At 35.1% G+C, this 22,500-nt stretch overlaps 1 long non-coding RNA gene across 1 annotated transcript in view; it reads right to left on the bottom strand.

The window, feature by feature from the left end:
* Positions 1-15,701: 15,701 nt before the first annotated feature.
* LOC136030024 (uncharacterized) overlaps positions 15,702-22,500 on the bottom strand; it is an 8,809-nt gene continuing 2,010 nt past the window's right edge. Inside the window, exon 2 of the long non-coding RNA XR_010618173.1 lies at positions 15,702-19,018. This is a non-coding gene — a long non-coding RNA (uncharacterized LOC136030024). The remainder of the gene's footprint in view (positions 19,019-22,500) is intronic.

The raw sequence follows: 22,500 nt of genomic DNA on the forward strand, positions 1-22,500 counted from the left end.
AAATACATTTGAATCCGCACACCTGATCCACACTGAAACCCATAAACAATAAAAAAGATACTATTTTCCCAAATGCTACCAGCAATTTATCTTATATTTGAACTTGTTTCCTTTTCTTTTCATGAGTCGATTTGGTTGCTACAGAATGTAGCAACTGTGTTCTTTAGGTACCTTCTACATGGTCAGCATCACTTCTGTTCGAAATTTTAGATCAAAATGCCGTTTTTTTCATTATTTGATTTTAGTAATGAATGCTCAATGAAGGCATTTTGGGTATCTTTTACTTAAAAATTTACAAGCAGTAGAAGTAAATTTCGAATACTAAGTTGAAGTTTTTGTTAATAGTTCTTTGAAGTCCCCAATAGAAAACACAACATGTAAGGCCACTAGCAGCTTATTTACATGCAATGTACTATCATATTTATGTGTTTTTCACAGACATATAGATTCTTGAAACAGATTCAGATTATCATGAGACAAAGGAGTTCATTATACTGGATTATAGAGTTACACGCCGCAGGACAGCAAAGTTTATAATTTGTAGTTATCAAAAGATTAAGAGATACATTCATTATACGATACCGAATAGCAGTGGCGTTGTTTGGGGGGGGGGGGGTAGTTCCCCCCATAATTTCGAGAAAAGACTATAAATTATTTACTAACTTTAAAACTGTTGCTCGTTTTAAATTTCAATTTTGCGCTTTTCTTAGAGCTGATAATTTGTTTTAATTAATTCATACTCGTTTATAATATGAAAAAACGTGGAAAATCCATTACACTTCCTAATATGTTCAATATTAATATTTGTTATCATCAAGTAAATAGGTAAGCCTAATTAATGACCAACGAAAATGTACAATACTACCTGTTTCGCCACGTTTGCTCAGGTCAAATTTGTAACCCTGATATTCAAGGTTGTGATGCTTCCTAAAATTTATCAGTTCAAGATTAGATTTTCTTGTTTTATAACTTTCATAAGTGTATATAAATAAACTATCACAGTCTACAAATAGGACAGAAACGGAATCACTGAAGAAAAAGAAGTTAGATATACAGTGAATATAATTTCCTGAATGAAAAAGAAATTAAGACATTATAATAATATTCATACGATAGCTAGATAGGTCAAATTAGTCGTAGTTTGGCCATGGAAGTTTTTAAGGAGGGGGATCTGCTCCAGGAATCATTTAATTGCTTTAATATTTACTTAAAATATTTTAATTGAAACTCAAATATAGCTCGAAGTTCTCTTATTTGTAATTGAAACGCCATATAAGCACTGATAACGTCTTATTCCTTGCGTTTTGGATTTATATACTAACTCATAAATATAGAACTCCCTCTGTATAATACCTTGATGACTTCTTGCTATTTCCGATTCTCTAAATATTACTTTTAACCACCTCAAAAAAAAAAAAAAATGACATAAATGTACTAAGGATCATTAATAAAATTTTGCATTTCCTGCAGCACCAGTGCTAATTATAGGACATTTAAATCTGCATCAGCATGCTATACGAAATATCTCCTGTAAGTAGAATAAAAATTACTTCGAACAATATATATATATATATATATATATATACTAGCTGTTGGGGTGGCGCTTCGCGCCACCCCAACACCTAGTTGGTGGGGGCGCTTCGCGCCCCCCCCAAGCCCCCCCGCGCGCGTAAGTCGTTACGCGCCATAATAGTTACGCGCCATTGTAGTTGTGTCCCTATGTCCACCTGTGAATATAGATATATATATATATATATGGTTTTAACTACGTAAAACTTGCGAATATACAACATTCTTTGCTGTCCCATTGTCTTTGCATATAAATAGATTGTCAGGTTATCCCCTGTTTCCCCCGGTGTCCCCGTTGTAGTTGTGTCCCTGTGTCCCGGTCGTCATTTATATTCCCTGTGTCCCGGGTCCCGGTCATCATTTGTATCCCGGTGTCCCGGTCTGTATATACATTCGTTTTTTAGTTTTGTTTTTCTCCTTTATTGTTTTCCTTTTTTTTTCTTTTTAGCTTATTTAGATTTTTAGATTTTTTAGTTTTTTTTATTAGTTTTTAGTTTTTATTCTTTTTTAGTTTTTTTGTCCCGGTCGTCATTTATATCCCCCTGTTCCCCCGGTGTCCCCGTTGTAGTTGTGTCCCTGTGTCCCGGTCGTTATTTATATTCCCTGTGTCCCGGTCGTCATTTGTATCCCGGTGTACCGGTCTGTATATACATTCGTTTTTTAGTTTTGTTTTTCTCCTTTATTTTTTTCCTTTTTTTTTCTTTTTAGTTTATTTAGATTTTTAGATTTTTAGTTTTTTTATTAGTTTTTAGTTTTTTTTCTTTTTAGTTTTTTTGTAGTTTTTACCTTCTTTTTAGTTTTGTTAATTTTTTTTTTACTTGTGTCCTGGTCGTCATTTATACTCCCTGTGTCCCGGTGCTTTGTTGATTGCTAATCGAACATTCCTTTTGTCCTGGTCGCTTTCTCTTTGAGTGTCGTCATTTATTTTTTCTTTTTTAGTTCTTTTAGTTTTTACCTTTTTTAGTTTTTTTTAGTTTTTAGTTTTTTTAGTTTTTTACCTTTTTTTAGTTTTTTAGTTTTTTAGCTTTTTTATTTTTTTATTAGTTTTAGTTTTTTTGTAGTTTTGCCTTTTTTTTTAGTTTTTGTCCTGGTCGCTTTCTCTTTGAGTGTCGTCATTTATTAGTTTTTTCCTTTTTTTTTTTAGTTTTTTATTGGTTTTTACCTTTATTTTAGCTTATTTTCAGTTTTTCCTTTGTTTAGTTTATTTTTATTTATTTTTTAGTTTTTACCTTTTTTAGTTTTTTAGTTTTTTAGTTTTAGCTTTTTTACTTTTTTTATTAGTTTTTAGTTTTTTTTTGTAGTTTTTGCCTTTTTTTAGTTTTTCAGTTTTTTTTTTAGTTTTTTATTGGTTTTTACCTTTATAGTTTTTTTAGTTTTTTAGCTTTTTTATTTTTTTATTAGTTTTTAGTTTTTTTTTGTAGTTTTTGCTTTTTTTAGTTTTTTTCAGTTTTGACGTCACCTAATCCAGTTTTTTCAGGTGACGTCACCTGACAATCCATCCACACATCCATCCACACATCACAGACAGACAACTTATTTTTATTAGATAGATATATATATATATATATATATATATATATATTATATATATATTATATATATATATATATATAAATATATATATATACTAGCTGTTGGGGTGGCGCTTCGCGCCACCCCAACACATAGTTGGTGGGGCGCTTCGCGCCCCCTAAAGCCCCCCCGCACGCGTAAGTCGTTACGCGCCATATTAGTTACGCGCCATTGTAGTTGTGTCCCTGTGTCCCACCTGTGAATAGAGATAGATATATATATATATATATATATATATATATAATATATATATATATATATATATATATATATATATATATATATATTATATATATATATATATATATATATATATATATATATATATATATGTTTTTAACTAGTAAAAACATGCGAATATACAACATCCTTCGCTGTCCCATTGTCTGTGCATATAAATAGATTGTCAGGTTACTGACTCTTGAACATGCAACATATAATTGTCCATGGGAAAAACAATCCGTATTCAGGTCTATACCTCATTATTCTAATGATGTGTCCCTGTGTCCCGGTCGTCATTTATATTCCTGTGTCCCGGTCGTCATTTGTGTCCCGGTATCCCAGTTTGTAATTTCTCTTTGAGTGTCCCGGTCGTCATTTATATTCCCTGTGTCCCGGTCCTCCTTTGTGTCCCGGTCTGTAATTTCTATTCGAACAATCCCTGTATCCCGGTCGTCATTTATATATCCCACCCGTGCCCCCGGCGTCCCCGTTGTAGTTGTGTCCCTATGTCCCGGTCGTCATTTATATTCCCTGTGTCCCGGTCGTGATTGTGTCCGGGTGTCCCAGTCTGTAATTTCTCTTTGAAGTTCCCGGTCGTCATTTATATTCCCTGTGTCCCGGTCGTCATTTGTGTCCCGGTGTCCGGTAAGTAATTTCATCAGTTGACAAACATGACGTCAGTCGACAAACAACTTCATGACGCATACAGCTCAATCCTTATAATGACGTCTGTCGACAAACATGACGTCAGTCGACACACAAACATGACGTCACTCGACACACACACACAGACAACTTATTTTTATATAAATACTAGCTGTTGGGGTGGCGCTTCGCGCCACCCCAACACCTAGTTGGTGGGGGCGCTTCGCGCCCCCCCAAGCCCCCCCGCGCGCGTAAGTCGTTACGTGCCATATTAGTTACGCGCCATTGTAGTTGTGTCCCTGTGTACCACCTATGAATATAGATAGATTTATATATGTGTTTTAAACTACGTAAAACTTGCGAATATACAACATTCTTGGCTTTCCCATTGTCTGTGCATATACAAGCCTTATGTACTAATAATGACGTCATATGCAAACGCTCTTTTTAAAAACAAACAAACATGCATACACACAACTCGTTTTTATATAGATAGATAGATAGATAGATACAATACAAATTAACTGCGTAAAACTTGCGAATATACAACATTCTTCGCTGTCCAATTGTCGCTGCATATAATAGATTGTCAGGTTTACCGACCCTCGAACATGCAACGTACAATTGTCCATGGAAAACAATCAGTATTCAGATCTATACTACATTTTTCTAATGATTGACCTTGAGCTTTGTTGATGGTGATTGCAAATGCTAATCGAATTGGGAATTGCAATCTATTAAATTGAAAAGGCAGATCCGTTGGAATCATGGGAATGCGAGGAATAAGAACAGCCTCACCCTCAAAAGGCCCTGTCAAGATTGTGGCCTCTATTACGTTTTCCATTGTTTTTTTTTACGGCGAGTCGCGTGCCATTACAAAGCTTTGGTGGGTTGATATTTCTTAACAGTATTATTGGTACGCCTATTTTAGTTGTAGCACATGTGGTGGAAACCCTAAAGATCCACGGAATTAAAAATTCGGATGGATAATTAACCGCCTCAGTTGGTTCCAAAACTGTGTCGACTGACTTGTAAAGGACTGCCTGGTCTCGAATCTTGATCAAAACAATTGTTGATTTCGTGGACGTCTATATTTTTGGGTGCAAGAATCGCTCTTTCACTTAGCCATTTATTATTTTTATAATTGTTTAGAATATTCGGAAATACTTTTTCAATCAATTCATTTTTGGACGTCACTAAATTACAGATTCAGCAGGTAGTTGTATACGTCCTGAAATTGAGTCTACTGGGAGCTTTCCGTTCCAATTGCCAGCAATTGATCTGAAAATGTTTGACCAGAGTCGTCGTTTTGCAATCGGACACGCATATTTGTAGTTAATTTTAATGTTTTTACGTGTGCCCATAAATTAGAATTTTTCAGGCAAGCATTCATTTCGTCTGCAGGATCGATCTAGGTATTATAGGTAATGTTTGCCTGAAATCTCCCGCAAGCAATATTAATGTGCTGCCAAAAGGTTTCGAATTCCCTCGCAAATCTTTCAAACATTGATCCAGAGCCTCGAGCGATTTTTTGTGTGCCATTGTGCACTCGTCCCAAATAATAAGTTTGCATTGCTACAATACTTTACCCATTCCAGATGATTTGGAAATATTGCACGTGGGAGTTTGTGTAGAATGCACATTCAGAGGCAATTTCAAAGCGGAATGAGCAGTTCTTCCACCAGGCAGCAACGTTGCGGCTATTCCGGACGGCGACGCAATTCCCACGCTATATCATTTTTTAATCGAATTGATGCCAGAATCAGTTTTATCCCAAACGTTTTACCAGTACCTCCTGGCGCATCCAAAAAGAAAATTTCTCCAACGTTGTTATCGACACAATGCATTATCGTATCATAAATGTCTTTTTGTTCCGACGTTAACTTGGAAATGTTATTTTGTACATACGACAATAGATTACTCGTACTGTAACTTTGTTCACGATCCAATTCTACACATGTCGAAACAGCAGCGGTACGATTAGGTGAAGGTATTCCCAAATCCTGAAGAAATTTGTTTGCCATACATACGCACAAATCATCTATAATAACTAAAGTGTAGTTATAAATTTCTCATGTAAAATCAAAAGTCATTACAGACGTCTCTAACCGTTTTCGATGGAGTATATCTTCGGACATTTTCGATTTATATTTTCCCCATAACTCTGTAGGAGCTGAAGGAGAGCAAGTTGCTAGAATGATTCCAAACAATTCACGAATTTGACTTGGAGTTGACGTTTCGCACGCGTCATTGATGCAATTATCCCAGTGTTGGTCATTCTCCAATAAATTCTGAGCTTGGCATGCACTACGGTAAGTGTCTACGGTAGGTTTGCCGTCGACTGACTTACCCTGTTTTCGACGTTCAAATACTTTATTTTTAGTATTCCACGTGTAATACAAAGGCACTTCAGTATACAGCAGTTTTTTTTTGCAAAAGAGTCATTTTTGCATAGCGAAAAGCAAAGCAGTTAACTTTGTATCCGGTGGATTCAGGGCTCTTTGTTGCACGTTGGATTTCGAAAAATACACACGTTGACCATTCTGTAAATGTACCGCTAAGTGAACAACAGCTGGACTACGTTCATGTATCGGAAATGAAAGAATTCGCCAAACAGCTTCATTACTGCTTATGTATCTTCCATCCTGATATTGTACGATTTCGTCGATATCTTTGATTTCGGACTGCAAGCCGAAAACTGCCATGTCACTGCCTTTGTTGACGTATTTACATATGTATTTGATTGCCTTTACGGAGTTACAGTATTCAAAGTTTATGTGTGCATTAAATGTTTCTGATATAATGGGGAATATGGAACAACCCACTGGTTATCTACTTCGTGATGGTACCGTTACGCTTCTTTATTATTGCTGTTTTACCGCCATCTTCAGTAGATCTTCTTCTATATTGTGGGTAACCATCATTGCCAGTAATTGTGTTGAGTACTAAAAGTCGAGGATATTGCTTTGTGCACCTTCCTTTGGCCATGCATGGTGAATTTTCGTTCAGTGCACCGCAAGGTCCATGTATCATATTTTTTACAACAATATCATATAGCCCCTTATCGACATTTTCATCAGGTATTTCAGCGGAAATCACATCATCAATTTCGTTCGAAGTATTTTTTTTATGTAGCCAGATTAGTATATGTGCGTGTGGCAAACCTCGTTTTTGCCATTCCACTGAGTACATCCAGCATCGCACTGACCCAAACACTTCAAAATTTACTATGTAGTTTATCAGTGATTTCAACTTTTGCCGGAAGACACGGGCCGTAATGTTATGTCTATGAACCGCCGATTGTCCTTGAAGTATAAGCTGCTGTATCTCGTCCCAAGATTGATTTCATGTAAATGTAATAAATAAATCTGGACGACCATAGAGACGAACATACGCAATAGCATCTTGAGCATATTCATGCATATGACGGGGACTGCCAGCACATGACGAAGGTAAAATTGTTAATCTTCCAACGTTTGTGGTATTACCGTCATTTACAACTGCATCTCGCAAATGAATGTATTTTTCAGAGCGGAGCTTGGTCTGATTCAGGCGGATATATAGCAAACGTTCTGATTTAATATTAGCATACATATCAACGACGTATTGGTGAAACAATTGACGGCATTTTAAATATAATTTTCTTCATCCTGCCGAATCATTAGTCTATAGGAATAATAATGCATTGCACTGCATTTCTTATTCATTTCTTTGTTAGTGGCTGGATTCATCAATTAATATTAAAGTGATAGCCGTCGGCTCCATCCCAAAAATGATAGAATTGTAGGGCATCGTAGCATCGATGAGTTTCAGCAATTCTTAACAACTGAGCGTTTCGCTTATGAAGATAATATCTCGAGGTAAAACTGATCACCGACCATAACGATTGCCACTTCGCTCATAGTTGGAGCATTGTATCTACGCACATGTTGGCCAGGAGGCGTTTTGTCAGCGGAAATAACAATTTTATGCGGATCAGTAGGCATCAAATCGATGGCTGTTTTGAACAGACGCACTAAATTATATTTCGTGGAAAGATGTTGCAATTGGGAACGATTGTCCTTTCAACGTTGGGAGAAATTTCGCAACATGCATTCAATTCAGAATTTCTATCACTGATGAAGTACATTGTAAAAATTATGATTCTCGCCTGAGATGGTAGAAGGGACCCTGCTCTATGATAAATTGTCCTTTTACTTTGAAAGTAGACATAAATTGACCTGGATTTTCGATTGGGCTCCAAACGACGTCATTGGAAACATGAGTTATATTTTCTGATTTGTGATAAAAAACGCTTAGATTCGACGTAGTTCCAGTAAGGAAAGTCTTCAATGGCTCTGGTGGTGCAGCCAATAGAGGAAGTTTAACTTTTCCTGAGGCGCAACACATTCCCATTGTTTCACCATTGAATTTCAAGGCCTTGCAATAGGGACAAATTTTAGACATAGTCCCGATTTGAACACATCTACTCAAGCTACAATCATCGACTGGGCTGTACCTGAATGCCAGGCGATAACTTTCAGGTTGCTCTGATTCCTCGGCACGCTTCTTTTCTTTCTTTCTCTATCAGCAGCAGCCTGATTTCTTGCTGTTCTTGTGATTCCTCAGCCACCTTCTTTTTCACTTTCTCTTTTAGCAGCAAGTCTGGTTTCATGTTGCTCTGGTAGTTCCTCGGCATGCCTTCTTTTTTTACTTTCTCTTTAGCAGCAAGTCTGGTTTCATGTTGCTCTGGTAGTTCCTCGGCACGCCTTCTTTTTTCACTTTCTCTTTTAGCAGCAAGTCTGGTTTCGCGTTGCTCTGGTAGTTCCTCGGCACGCTTTCTGTTCTTTCTTTCTCTATCAGCCTCAAGCCTGTTTTCTTACTGTTCTTTTGATTCCTCGGCACGCTTTCTTTCTTACTTTCTCTATCAGCAGCAAGTTTTTTGGCATAGACTCTTTGAGCATCTTCCTCGGCTGTTGCCATTGTAAGTTCATCAGTCATTTTACAGTTAAACATTATAGATTTCTCCGTGAACGCATGTCTTAAATACCTTTAATGACGTCACCGTCATAACAAAAATAACGACAACTAACTTCATGACGTCAGTCAACACACAAACATGACGTCACCCGACAGACCCAACACACACACAGACAACTTATTTATATATATATATATATATATATATATATATATATAATATATATATATATATATATATATATATATATAAATGTAGTGCCCGTCTGTCCGTTACACTATCTTCATCGTCATGTCCGTTACAATATATAAAAAAAACTAACTATAAAAAAGAAAAAAAACTAAAAGAAAAACTAAAAAATAAAAGAAAAACTAAAATAGAGAAAACAACTAAAAAAGAACAAGAGCTAAGAGCTCATATGGCACTTGTGACGAGGCGAGAAGAGCTAAGAGCCAAGAGATCATATGGTATGAACTCTAACAAAATTCTATGAATCAATAGATTGAGTTAAAAAGGAAAATAAGAGGCTTAATGCCGGTCAAGATTTAAAATAAGAGCTCTGAGTCATGATGTCCTTCTAAATATTAAAATTCATTAAGATCCGATCATCCACTCGTAAGATATAAATACCTAATTTTTTTCTAATTTTCCTCTCCCTTTAGCCCCCCAGATGGTCGAATCTGGGAAAACGACTTTATCCAGTCAAATTGTGCAGCTCCCTGACACGCCTACCAATTTTCATCGTCCTAGCACATCCAAAAGCACCAAACTTGCCAAATAACTGAGCCCCTCCCCCCAACTCCTCCAAAGAGAGCGAATCCAGTATGAACCTGTCAATCACATATCAAGGACATTTGTATATTCTATCCAACAAGCATCATCCCGATTCCTCCACTCCAAGTGTTTTTCCAAGATTTCCCCCTACAACTCCCCCCAATGTCAAAAGATCTGGTCGGGATTTGAAATAAGAGCTCTGAGACATGAATTCCTTCTAAAAATCAAATTTCATTAAGATCCGATCTTCTATTCGTAAGATAAAAATACCCCAATTTTCACGTTTTCCAAGAATTCCAAGTTCCCCCTCCAACTCCCCCTAATGTCACAGGATCTGGTCGGAATTCAAAATTAGAACTTTAAAGCACAAGATCCTTCTAAATATCAAATGTCATTAAGATCTGGTCACCCTTTCGTAAGTTACAAATACATCAATTTTCAAAATTACCCCCGCCCCAATTCCACCAAAGAGAGCAGATCCGGTCCGGTTATGTCAGTCACGTATCTTAGACAAGTTTCTATTCTTCCCATCCAGTTTCATCCTGATCTCACCGCTTTAAGTATTTTCTAAGATTTCAGGTCCCCCCAACTGCCCCCCCCCCCCCCCAATTAAGCTTGATCCGGTTGAGATTTAAAATAAGAGATCTGAGTTACGAGATCCTTCTAAATATGAACTTTCATGAAGATCCGATCACTCCTTCGTAAGTTAAAAATAAGTAATTTTTTCTTATTTTTCAGAATTAACCCCCCCCCCCCCAATAGATCGGATCTGTTCCAATTATGTAAATCACGTATGTAAGACTTCTGCTTATTTTTCCCACCAAGTTTCATCCCGATCCCTCCAATCTAAGCGTTTTCCATGATTTTAGGTTCCCCCGCCCCAAACTTCCCCAATGTCACCAGATCCGGTCAGGATTTAAAATAAGAGCTTTGAGACACGATATCCTTCTAAATATCAAATTTCATTGATATCCGATCACCCGTTCGTAAGTTAAAAATACCTCATTTTTTCTAATTTTTCAGAATTAACCCCTCCCCCAACTATCCCAAAGAGAGCAGATCCATTCCGGTTATGTCAATCATGTATCTAGGACTTGTGCTTATTTTTCCCACCAAGTTTCATCCCGATCCCTCCACTCTAAGTGTTTTCCAAGTTTTAGGTTTCCCCTTCCCAACTCCCTCCCCAATGTCACCAGATCCGGTCGGGATTTAAAATAAGAGCTCTGAGGTACAATATCATTCAAAACATAAATTTCATTAAAATCCCATCACCCGCTCATAAGTTAAAAATACTTAATTTTTACTATTTTTTCCGAATTAACCGACCCCCCACTCTCCCCCAGATGGTGGAATCGGGATAACGAGTATTTCTAACTTAATCTGGTCCGGTCCCTGATACGCTTGCCAAATTTCATCGTCCTAGCTTACCCGGAAGTGCCCAAGTAGCAAAACCGGGACCGACAGAATTCGCGATTGCTATATGTCACTTGGTTAATACCAAGTGCCATAAAAAAAGAAAAGAAAAGAAGAAACTTAAAAAAACTAAAAATAAGGACCCAGCTAGTATAAATATATTATATATATATATATATATATATATATATATACTCACAATTTGGAAATTTTGTGCGCACACGTAAACGGTACCAAACCACACTCTCTTTCTATTGTTACCAGTTTTAACATGCAGCATTAGGAGACCAAGCTTCATTTGGTGAAGAGAGTTTTAGACTTAAGAATGATATTCAGTGTCACTACCCTCTCCGGAAATGTACCACCTTCATAACCGTATTTAAAGAAAAAAAAATTATTTGGCATTTTTCTACATTTCGTTAATTTTAAACAATATACGATTTCTGCCGCAAAGCTGCCAAGAATTTGTTCAGATTTTCTGGACATTCTTTATTAAAGAATCTGTAACATCAGTTTAACTTATCCTGTGTTTTTGCCCTTGCTTAATGTGGCCCGCTGATATCAATGTTATTCATTAATACAAATCAGCAAACCCACTACCAAGTCAGTTTAATAGAAAATAGTAAATAATATTTCAATAAATCGCATATATTAAAAGTTTAGCACAGCAAATCTAATCTTACAGAGTCGAAATTCATTCAAAATTACCTTCAACTGAACAGCGCGATACACAGGACTATTAGAATAGCGCTTAGTTCAACTACGAGATAGACCATCTTTGCTGGGCATGGGGGTCGGAGAGGTGGAGAGGGGTTAGGTACCGCATATTGTTGGTGCAGCTGGCTGAAAAAAGCAGAGTACAAGACATTCACCTTCGCCCGCCAAAAAGCATGTTGACACTATACTACTATCATCTGCAGCAGCTCATTGCTGATAATTTTCGTAAAAGATGAGTACCAGTACATAGTTTTGTTAGACACATGCCACTTCTACTTTTTTTTCTCATTGTCTGTCCAGTAGCCACTATAAAATGATTTCCTAAATGGTTTTCAGACATATTGGAAACACATTTAGGCTTGTGTTTTTCACAAATGTTTCAACATCCCTTTGCCCTAAAGGACACTCCAGGCCCGGACCCCCTCTTGCCCCCCACCCCCCAATAACAATGCTGGAGCCTCGCTTCTGTCGAATACCTCATCCATATCTCACTAATACCTATTATCTCGCATAATATAACATAGTACATCGCCAATCACAAATAGCATATCTCACTAATACCTCACTCGTATGCCTAAACAGCTCTACGATAAAATTCAAAATACCTTCAAAAAAAAAAAAATCACTAGCTTGGGTGATACTTGGTATAAAATTTAAATTAGCAAAACTGTGAATTTTTACTTGTCCATAAAATTAATAAGTTCTTATTAGAAATTTGTTACCATGATCAATTTTCATTTTCAGAAAAAAAACAAAAAACATTACATTGTGAGTTAACACATCAAATAGACATCTTTGATTTTTAGCCATCGCGAAACATTTTCTTGCATTTCTATACACCCATGATATTTGAAAAAATATGAACTGTTTTTATAATGAAGTTGACGGATTCGGCCTCTGAGCCACTTAAACAGCGCAGCCATTGTGTTTCAAGTGATTCCGGAAGAAGCGATTCAAAATAGATCAGTTTAAGATATCAAGTAAATAGATATACAATGCCTAATATATTTCTTTTGATGGAGTTATTTACGAGGTTGGTTTTTTTTTTTTTAAATTGACTGATCTCTTAGGGGCTATCTTATTCGAATCTTCGACTGATCATTTCGACGCTCGAATTTGCAACCTTTGTATTTCAGGGCTATCCGGAAGCTGTTCAAAACGAATCAACACCGGATAGGGATGAAACAAGTATCTAATGGCTAACATATACCCTTTAATGACGCTTCTTATGAAGTTGCTTTTGATGAATTTGATTAATTTGGCCATTAAGCTACTCGAATTGTGCAACCATTGTACTTCAGGTCCATCCAAAAGTCATCCAAATTAATCAAGTAAAATAGCAAGTAAACAAACATCTAATACCTTACATATTTCTTTAAGTGAAGCTTCTTATGAAGTTGCTTTTGATGAATTTGGCCGTTAAGCTACTCGAATTGTGCAACCATTGTACTTCAGTTCCATCCAAAAATCATTCAAATTAATCAAGCATAATAGCAAGTAAACAAACATCTAATACCTTACAGATTTCTTTAAGTGCAGCTTCTTATGAAGTTCCTTTTTGATGCACTTACAAAAGGAAGAAATGAATGTGAAGACGACAAACGGGTCTATGGCCAGTAAATGGAAACAAAGGGAGAAAAAAAAAAAAAAAATCAAAAAATATTACGCCCTATCCAGAAAGTTTTACTTCAGCTTTAGCAGAACATATCTTTTATAATCCGGACCATTTGTACAGTCCGAGGAAGCAGCAGCCATTTCCAATGTAAGATTTCACTCAATGAGCGAAACATTAGGAAAAAACATATTTTCCCATGTTTATCAATTAATAGAGATTTTGGTAATATAAACAGTGATCCTATTTATGATATTATTTTAAAAAATGAACCCATATTCAAAAATAAAGTCTTGCAAATGTCCAAGGGATTAGTTCAAGTAACAAGCCTAAACTACTAGCAGCATCAAAAGCTTTACATATTACAAATTATGTCGCAATAATATATTCTATTTCATTTGCTATTTTAAACTTTTAATCCAATTACTTTTGTGGTTTCATGAAGATAGCTGCCAATTGTAAATGTAAATTACTGTATATTATATATTTTATATTAGTCTATGTTGTATATATATATATATATATATATATATATATATATATATATATATATTTATATATATATATATATATATATATATATATATATATATATATATATATATATATATATATATATATATATATATATAGATATATTGACTTTAGACGCTTATTTGCCTGTCATTCCACGCAAATTAATGGTCCTCTGTCAATTCTAAATTCTTGGTTCAACCTGCCTAAGATCATAGATAGGCGTGCCTTGTTTACTGAGTACATGGCTACTGAGCCACTCGAATTGTGTAAACACTGTATTTCAGGTCAATCCGAAAAGCCATTTAAAACGAATCAATTTAAAATACCAACTAAACAAACATATAATACCTAATATGCGCCTTGTTTACCTCTCATTCCAGGCAATCCAATGGTCCTATGTCAATTTTTAAATTCTTCGTCAACCTGCCTGAAACTTTTCTAGTTTGTTTGTTTGCTGTTGTTTTTTTTTACGCTGAAGACACCTTGTTGCATACAGGCGAAATAACCATTTGATTTTTTGTTTCTCTTCGTTTTCATTTACTGGCCATAGACCCGTTTGTTGTCCTTATATTCATTTCTTTGTTGTGTTTTTTTTTGTCATAGCTGGCCAGTTCGGCTTTAGACCTTTTATTTGATGGACTTGACTGATTTGGCCACGGAGTCACTCCAATCGTACAACCACTGTATTTCAGTTCAATCCAAAAGCCATTCAAAATGAATCAATTCTAAATAGCGAGTAAACAAATATCTAAAATGAAGCTTCTTATGAAGTTGCTTTACATGAATTTGACTGATTTGGCTACTAAACCACTCGAATTGTACGAAAACGGAATTTCAATCTGAAAACCATTCACAATGATTCAATTCTAAATAGCGAAGTAAACAAATATCTAGTGCCTAATATATTTCATTTAATACAGCTATTTATGAAGTTGTTTTTCAATGAAGGTTACTTATTTGGCTACTGAGTTAACTCGAATTGTGCATCATTGTATTTAAGTTCAATCCGAAAGCCGTTCAAAATGAATCAATTCTAAATAGCGAGAAAACAAATATCTAAAATGAGGCACTTTATGAAGCTATTTTTGATGAATTTGACTGATTTAGCTATTGAACCACTCGGATTCTGCAAACACAGAATTTTAATCGGAGAGGCATGCACAATGGTTCAATTCTAAATAGCGAATAAACATATATATAATTTAATGTAGCTACTTATGAAGTTGTTTTTTAATGAAGTTTACTGGTTTGGCTAATGAGCCACTCGAATTGAGCAAACGTTGTATTTCAGTTCAATACAAAAGCCATTCAAAATGAATCAATGCTAAATAGTGAAAAAAAAAAAAAAAATCTAAATTGAAGCTTCATATGAAGTTGCTTTTGATGAATTTAACTGATTTGGGTACTAAACCACTCGAATTCTGCGAACACGGAATTTCAATCCGAAAACCATTCACAATGATTCAATTCTAAATAGTGAGTAAACAAATGTCTAATACCTAATATATTTCATTTAAAATAGCTTTTTATGAAGTTGCTCGTCAACAAAGTTTACTGATTTGGCTACTAAGCCACTCGAATTATGCAAACACTGTATTTTATGTCAATCCGAAAAACCATTTTAAAGGAATCAATTCAAAACAACAACTAAATAAACATCTAATACCTAATATGTTTCCTTAGAAAAAAATCACAAATCAATTTTAGACAAAAGAAATATAATTCTAGTCGCTTAACACAATACATAACTAAGCACTAAATTTCGATTTGAGATTATTTGACTCATTAAGTAATGAGCCGGGAAATGCGAAACCTCGTAACTCAATTTCAATAGCCAAACAAATTCGAAAACACACAAAGAAAAATATATATGTGTATACATCTTCGCACTTACAATTTATACTAACAAATCAAAGACGTATTAAAACAGAATAGACGACATAGCGATTACTAACGGATTCTATATGTTTTAAAGGTGGTTTTAGGGGAGAGGACAGAGGGGCACTTATCCTAGGAGCGAAATATTTCAAATGAATAATCTAACAGTTATAATCATTTTGTAATTTTTTAAATTTTACTTTTATTGAAGTAGAGGGCGCAGTTGGCAGCAAATATAAGCTAAACTAAAAAAAGAAAGATTTAAATAAATGGATTTGTTAATAAATAAAATTTTTTATTAAAATTTGGCCTGAAGGTTTTCAGGGAGACGGGGGGCGGGGCTAGCCAAGATTTTGCCTCGGCCACAAGAGAAGCCAGAACCGTCACTGATTCGTTTTTTCTTCATTTGTTTTACTGAGGACAGTCCTTGGATATACGGTCGAAATATTCATTTAAAGCTGCGTTCCATTGTCTTACATTAAAAAAAAAAAAAAGAAATCCCAATTGCTCTACTTGTTGCTTATGCACGGAAGAAAAAGTGTAAAGTGCTCGCCTTGGCACAATACTGCCTACTGTCTATTATAAATGAAAACGTCATAGATCGTTTATTGCAATTCTTTTCTTTATGCTGATCTGTTTGAGGTAATAAACCTATGTGCGAAACGTCCCAAAAAATTAGAAACTAGACTTACTAGAGTTACATTAAATACAGATACCAACGATTAAAGCAATGAAACACTTTCTAACATTTATGAACTGATCCTAGCTTTATCGATATTTATTGTCTCATTTTTGCAACTGCAAGTTCAAACTTGGTAGAAATTACACTGTTAAAAGAACTACGATGACCGAAGTATTTTATCGCAAGCTTGTATTAGTTTCAAAGCTTTTTAGAATTTTTTCGTATCCATAGTTTTTGCAAAATGCCCTTTCAAAGGTTTTACTAGAAAAAATTCAGAAGATTTGAGAAAAGTTAAAGAGTGTAGCCAGGTTTTTTTTTTTTTTTATTGGCAGAATTCCCAGTGTTTTAGATAAATTTACTTTTTTTTAATAATACACAATAAGGTACTGGAAAAATTCTGATAAGTTTTAGTTTATTATAAAAATTAGCATAAGAAAGCTTTCCAAAATAATTAAAAGTTTCAAATAATTAAAAGTTTTTTGTTTTCAGAAGCCAAAAATTTCCTATTAAGAAAATCTTCATCAATCGGTGATTTCAAAATTTCAGCCGAGTAATCAGTTCTATGACAGAGTTACAATTAGTCACAACTAAAGTCACTCGTACCTGTTTGATACGCTTATCCATGAAAAAACAGGATAGAAAAAATGGTAGGTTTAGCTATTATCATCACAAGCCCCAAACTACAGCTCACGTTTCGAATAAGAATTTAATAAAGAAGATGGTTCAAATATAAGCCCCCACTTTTTCACTTATTTAAGAAGAATGTATATATATATATACAACTTATTTTCACAGGATAGAGCAGAATTGATATATTCTTTAAAATTTACCTTATTGAAAAATATATACAATGACGTGAATTTTCTGGCGCCAAAGTTGCATTTCACAAATTTTTCAATTTTTTCATGAAGAGAACAGATCCCATATTTAGTATTATTTTTTTTTTCGGTTTCAAGCTTTTTCTAGCAAAGCAAGTCTTTTGTCGCACAACATTTTTTGCTACCCTGACACGACTACTCTTATCTTTAACAGTAAGCCAAATAACCTTTTCTAAACAAATGAAAAATAAATACAAGAATTTTTTTTATTACAACCTCGTCTAAAAGGAACTGAAAATTTTAGCAATACACGGATCCCCCCCCCCCACAGTTACACCTGGATTAGTAGTACATTTATCTCGTACAATCCCTACTTAATGGAAGTTGAATTTCTACTCCCCACAATTTGAAATTAGCAAAGATGTCTCTTTTTAAGTCCACTTTATTGGAGAAAATGCTTATTTTCGGCATTTTTGAGCTTTATTTCTGAAAAAAAAATAAAATAAAACGGAATTGTCCCGTGTTTTTAGGCTTTAGTCAAATAAGCACGACAATTCAATATTTCAGATTATCGTCTATTTATTTTTATATAATATTTGTTACATAGCTATTTATAAAAAAAAAATACTTTTTCGACTTTTCGAAGAGAAAAAAAAAAAAAAAAATAGAAATTTCACATGCTTTCTTACGATTCAAGTAAAACTTAGCGGCTTTACGAATTTCCTTCATTGAAATACAAACAGAACAATAAAACGAATTAAGTACCTATGTCAAAACTTAGTATATTTAGAAAATAACAGTCAACTAAAAATATATTAAAAAATCAATTATGCGAAAAATTTTCAATTCCTAATCTCCAATGACATCGGGGATAAAACAATTGGAGCAAAACGGGAATAACCTATGTTTCATCAAATAAGAACAAAACAAGAGGATTAGACATTTCATGAATGGCAGCAGAAATTCACCTTTTCAGCATTGAATATCATTATACATTTTTTTTACCCAAAGATTCAACACAGATATAGTAGTATCTATAAGGAGCAAATGGGACCCCAAGGGGGGGGGGGATCCACCCTACCAACTTAGTCCAAACCAAGTCTCCCGAGGCTAAATTTTTGGCAAAATTGTTGGTGAAATATGATTCAGAAAAGACATCGGCATACTTAGATATTTCCCGGGACTCTCATAGCGTTGGTTCAACACCCGCTCCCCCTAATATTTTTTATTCATCCAACAATTACATTGTGCACAATCTGTGCTTGCGAGTAAGTTAACAAAAGCTCAAAGTTTACAGAGAATTACAATTTACGACAAAAAATACTTAAAAGAGACAATGATAACAATAAAAAATGCCTTGTTTTTTTTCTTTCAAAGTTTCTGAACATAAAATCATAATTTCACTAGAGAAAAGATATCAAGCAAACATTCATTGCTAACAATAGATTCAATCTAGACACTTTCAAACCCAACATCGTTGAAACGCCATTAAAAACACTGCATCATACGCCATGACTGGTTTATCACATGAAAAAAAAAGTAAAAAAGAGCAGCAGTGAATTTTTGGAACTGAAATGAAACTGCCTCCACATAGACGTCAACCTCAAACCTCTACGCTGATAATCTGTGACCTTCATAGGCTGTAAATGATAAATTACGTTTTAATGTTACAGGCGAAGAAAGAAAAAAGACAGAAACTAAACAGTGGCGTACATACATGAAAGGGAGGGGGTAGTTTTTTTTCAATTTTTCAATCATTGAGCCAAAAGAGGGATTTGTTAAATGACAATACCAAACAAAAGTATCACCAAAATACCCCAAAATATAGGAGGGGGGTGCAAATACCCCCCCCCCCCTGAAATAGAAATTAATGTCCAAGAAAATACTTTTACAAACTTGAACTTGACTTTATTAAACAAAAACGCTATGCATAAATTTTATACAAAGGAGACACAGAGGCAACTCGTTATGTAACCTTTAACGATAAAGAAAAGGAATTACAATTCAACTGGGCACAGAGAAAAAACATCGACTCACGGAGATAAAAATGAGTTAAAAAAGATTTTTTTTTTGGGGGGGGGGGTACCAAAAAATTGCAATACGCATAAAAATTCGTTTATATTCACTTCTGTTACGTTTTTTACGAGTCGGACAAACATTTCAATGGGGGGGGGGGCAAACTCCCTCCCCGTGGATACGACCTTGGTTCCGAGTAATGTAATATCCTTAGGTACAAAACAAGATCTGTATACGCCTTTGTTTTCTCTATTCACCAAATTCTCCTTTCATGACGAGATTGTGAGTCTAAAACAAATTATAAATAAATCGATAATACATTCAATCCCCACTAATGGAGGTGGAATATATTTCACGATCTTTTATATGCATCGAGTGATGGTGATTGACTTATTACACCAATTTACTTATATTTATTCGTAATCTAAGGACGTTGGTATCTTAAACTTAGTCGTGACCTCTCATTTTTAAGAAACGGGAAAGGAAACCTATTCCTAGGTTTTCATAAATCGCTCAGCTTACTTTCACCAAAAGTTTTATACTATTAAAAACACATCTCTACGTTGGATTTTAAAAACCATAGACCCAAATTAAGGTGAAAATTTTGTTGTAAATCAAGAATATCAAGAAATGAAAAAGATATTTCAGTTCATAAAATTCTTCTGTCTTCCTAGGGTGTTTTAAAAAATGGTCCAAGATTCTTATTGATTTATTTTGAACAAAAATACAAAGTGAAAAATGCTTAAATCATTAGGAAGGAATTAATAAACTAGTCTTTGGGCCAATGCTAGCAAAAGCTATAGAAACCCCTCTCTCAGACGAAAAAGAAGACAAAAGACAAAAAAAAAAAAAAAAAAAAATCTCGGGTAGGTGCAAATATAGGGCTATTCTTTTTTTCTCCTTCTAAAGCCCATTCATAATGAGATTTTTTACTATTTTCGGGGTTTTCAGCTAGCGCTAATTTCGAAAATTAGTTTAAACCAAATTCAGTAGATTTAGCTCATTTCCAGAGCTGCATCGAGCCAATACTGAAGTTCAGGCGATTTGAACTTGGTTAAGGCCGAGCCAATCTTCATCTTCTTGTTTGTATTAATATAGAGACACTATCACATATTATCGTCACGGGAATCAAATCCCCAACCCTGTAGTGTGTTGCTACAGCTAGGTTCAAGCTCTGGGTCCCGTGTTACCAACCTGAGATCAAAACCACTGCGCCACTACAGGACGGCCGAACCAATCAGAATCTTTCACATAATTTTCTAATTGACTAATACCCAAACCTTATCCAGGTAGAGGAAATATTGCAAACAAAAGTAAATAATAGATAGTTCATGTAATGGCGCAGTGGATTTGTCTTGATCTACAATCTTTGCTCTTTTGGGAACAGCTGAAGGCCCGTTCACAATAAAATTTTATCACTCCCCGTTCCGAAAACCGATCACTGGTTTGATCACTAGCATCAGGGTTTTGGAAAAGGATTAATTTCGGGATTGATAAAATTTCACTGTGAAAAGACCTTAAACTGTACTTAGAAGGAGGTTCAGTAAGGCATTCTATATTCGATCACACTTTGATCCTCCTAATCTACAATGCCTTGCTGACCCCACTTTTGAGGACAGCCTAAGGTCCATTCACAACGAAATTTCATCAATGCCTAAATTTAGCCCATTTCCTAACATGATTAGATTACTCAAGGATGAAGAAAAAACTTTAAAAAAGGAGACGATTACAAGCTAGTCTTGGGCATGGGTATGTGAAAAACAGCATTGTTTTCAGTTTTACTCCCTTTCATAGTTGCACCAAAAGCTACAGTCTAGTAAAGAGTGCAACATTATGATCGGCCTATTACAATAAAAGTTTAATTACACAATAAGGAAAACTTCCTATTTGTAGCTGATAAAGAAATGATAATTGTTGTTTCGATTAATCTTGATAGTAAAACGCTGGTGCAAAAATAAACTTATGGGAGGTTAAAAAAGAGCCTAAAACACACAAAATAGTATCAAATCTAAATGAAACCGCACCATTGGAATCACCGTAGTCAAAGACCCCCAAACAAGGGATTGCAGCCCCCCACTTTGAACAACAAGGAAAGTCTCCTTTTTGCATAGAAAGCACTGATGTATCTTCTTTTTTATGCAGAAGTGGAGTTAACAAATCAGTCGTCGTAGACTATTGGGAGAGGATTCATTTGAAATGAAATAATCTTATCTAGTGCCCTTTTTACGAAAAAAAGAGATCGTACAATAGCAAAGCGACACTTTCTGCCATTTTGTGCCACCGAAGTAAATTTTTAGAGAATGAAAATTCTACAATAACCAAATATTTCTTCATCATCTTAACCATAGATAGGAGGTTTTGAGACCCCTTCTCCGCTAGCCAGAGCAGTAGCGTTTTCTACCATCTTGTGCCAAAAAATTCCCAGAGAAGGCCAAAATGCCAGAGAATGAGATTCTAGGGCAACTATATAATTTTTCATTGTCTAAAACCCGAGACAAATAGCTTTGAGCCCCCAAATTTTACAAACCACAACAAAGTGGTTTTTCTCTTATTTTGTGAGTGAATGAGAATGGCAAAAAGTATAAACTAAAGAAAATCGAATTGGCCATGATAGTGTATTGGATAGAATTGATAATGTGACTTCTTTGAAGTTATCTGTGGCCTTAGTAACTCAGGTTCTCGTTGAGGCGAACTTCTTTAAAATAGGTGTGCCCCACTAGTAGCAAAGAAAAATGTAGAAAAGGAGCACTTCAGTGCTTCACATGCAGTTTTTTTTTATATTGCTCAAGATGGGTGACTGGAACTCGTTCTAGACATTTACCGCCCTCTCCCCCCCACCCGCGGAAAATACCCCCCCCCCCCCCCCCCTGTGGAACATAAGGCTTTCAAAATTAGAGAGTTTTCATTGAAGTGTTGTTTTATTAATTTTCGTAGGGGGAAGGAATTTTGGTAGTTGTGTATTATGCGTCACTTACTCAAATTCACACTGTGTAAAACTCGAGGACAAACCGGTTTCTTGGTTAGTTTCTTTCAGCTGAGCGCGTGACAAGACAAAGTCAAGTGACAGAACATAGGAAAATATATAATTTGGGCTATATATTTGCAC

This window comes from Artemia franciscana, chromosome 8, assembly GCF_032884065.1.
Source record: "Artemia franciscana chromosome 8, ASM3288406v1, whole genome shotgun sequence".
Lineage (NCBI taxonomy): Eukaryota > Metazoa > Arthropoda > Branchiopoda > Anostraca > Artemiidae > Artemia > Artemia franciscana.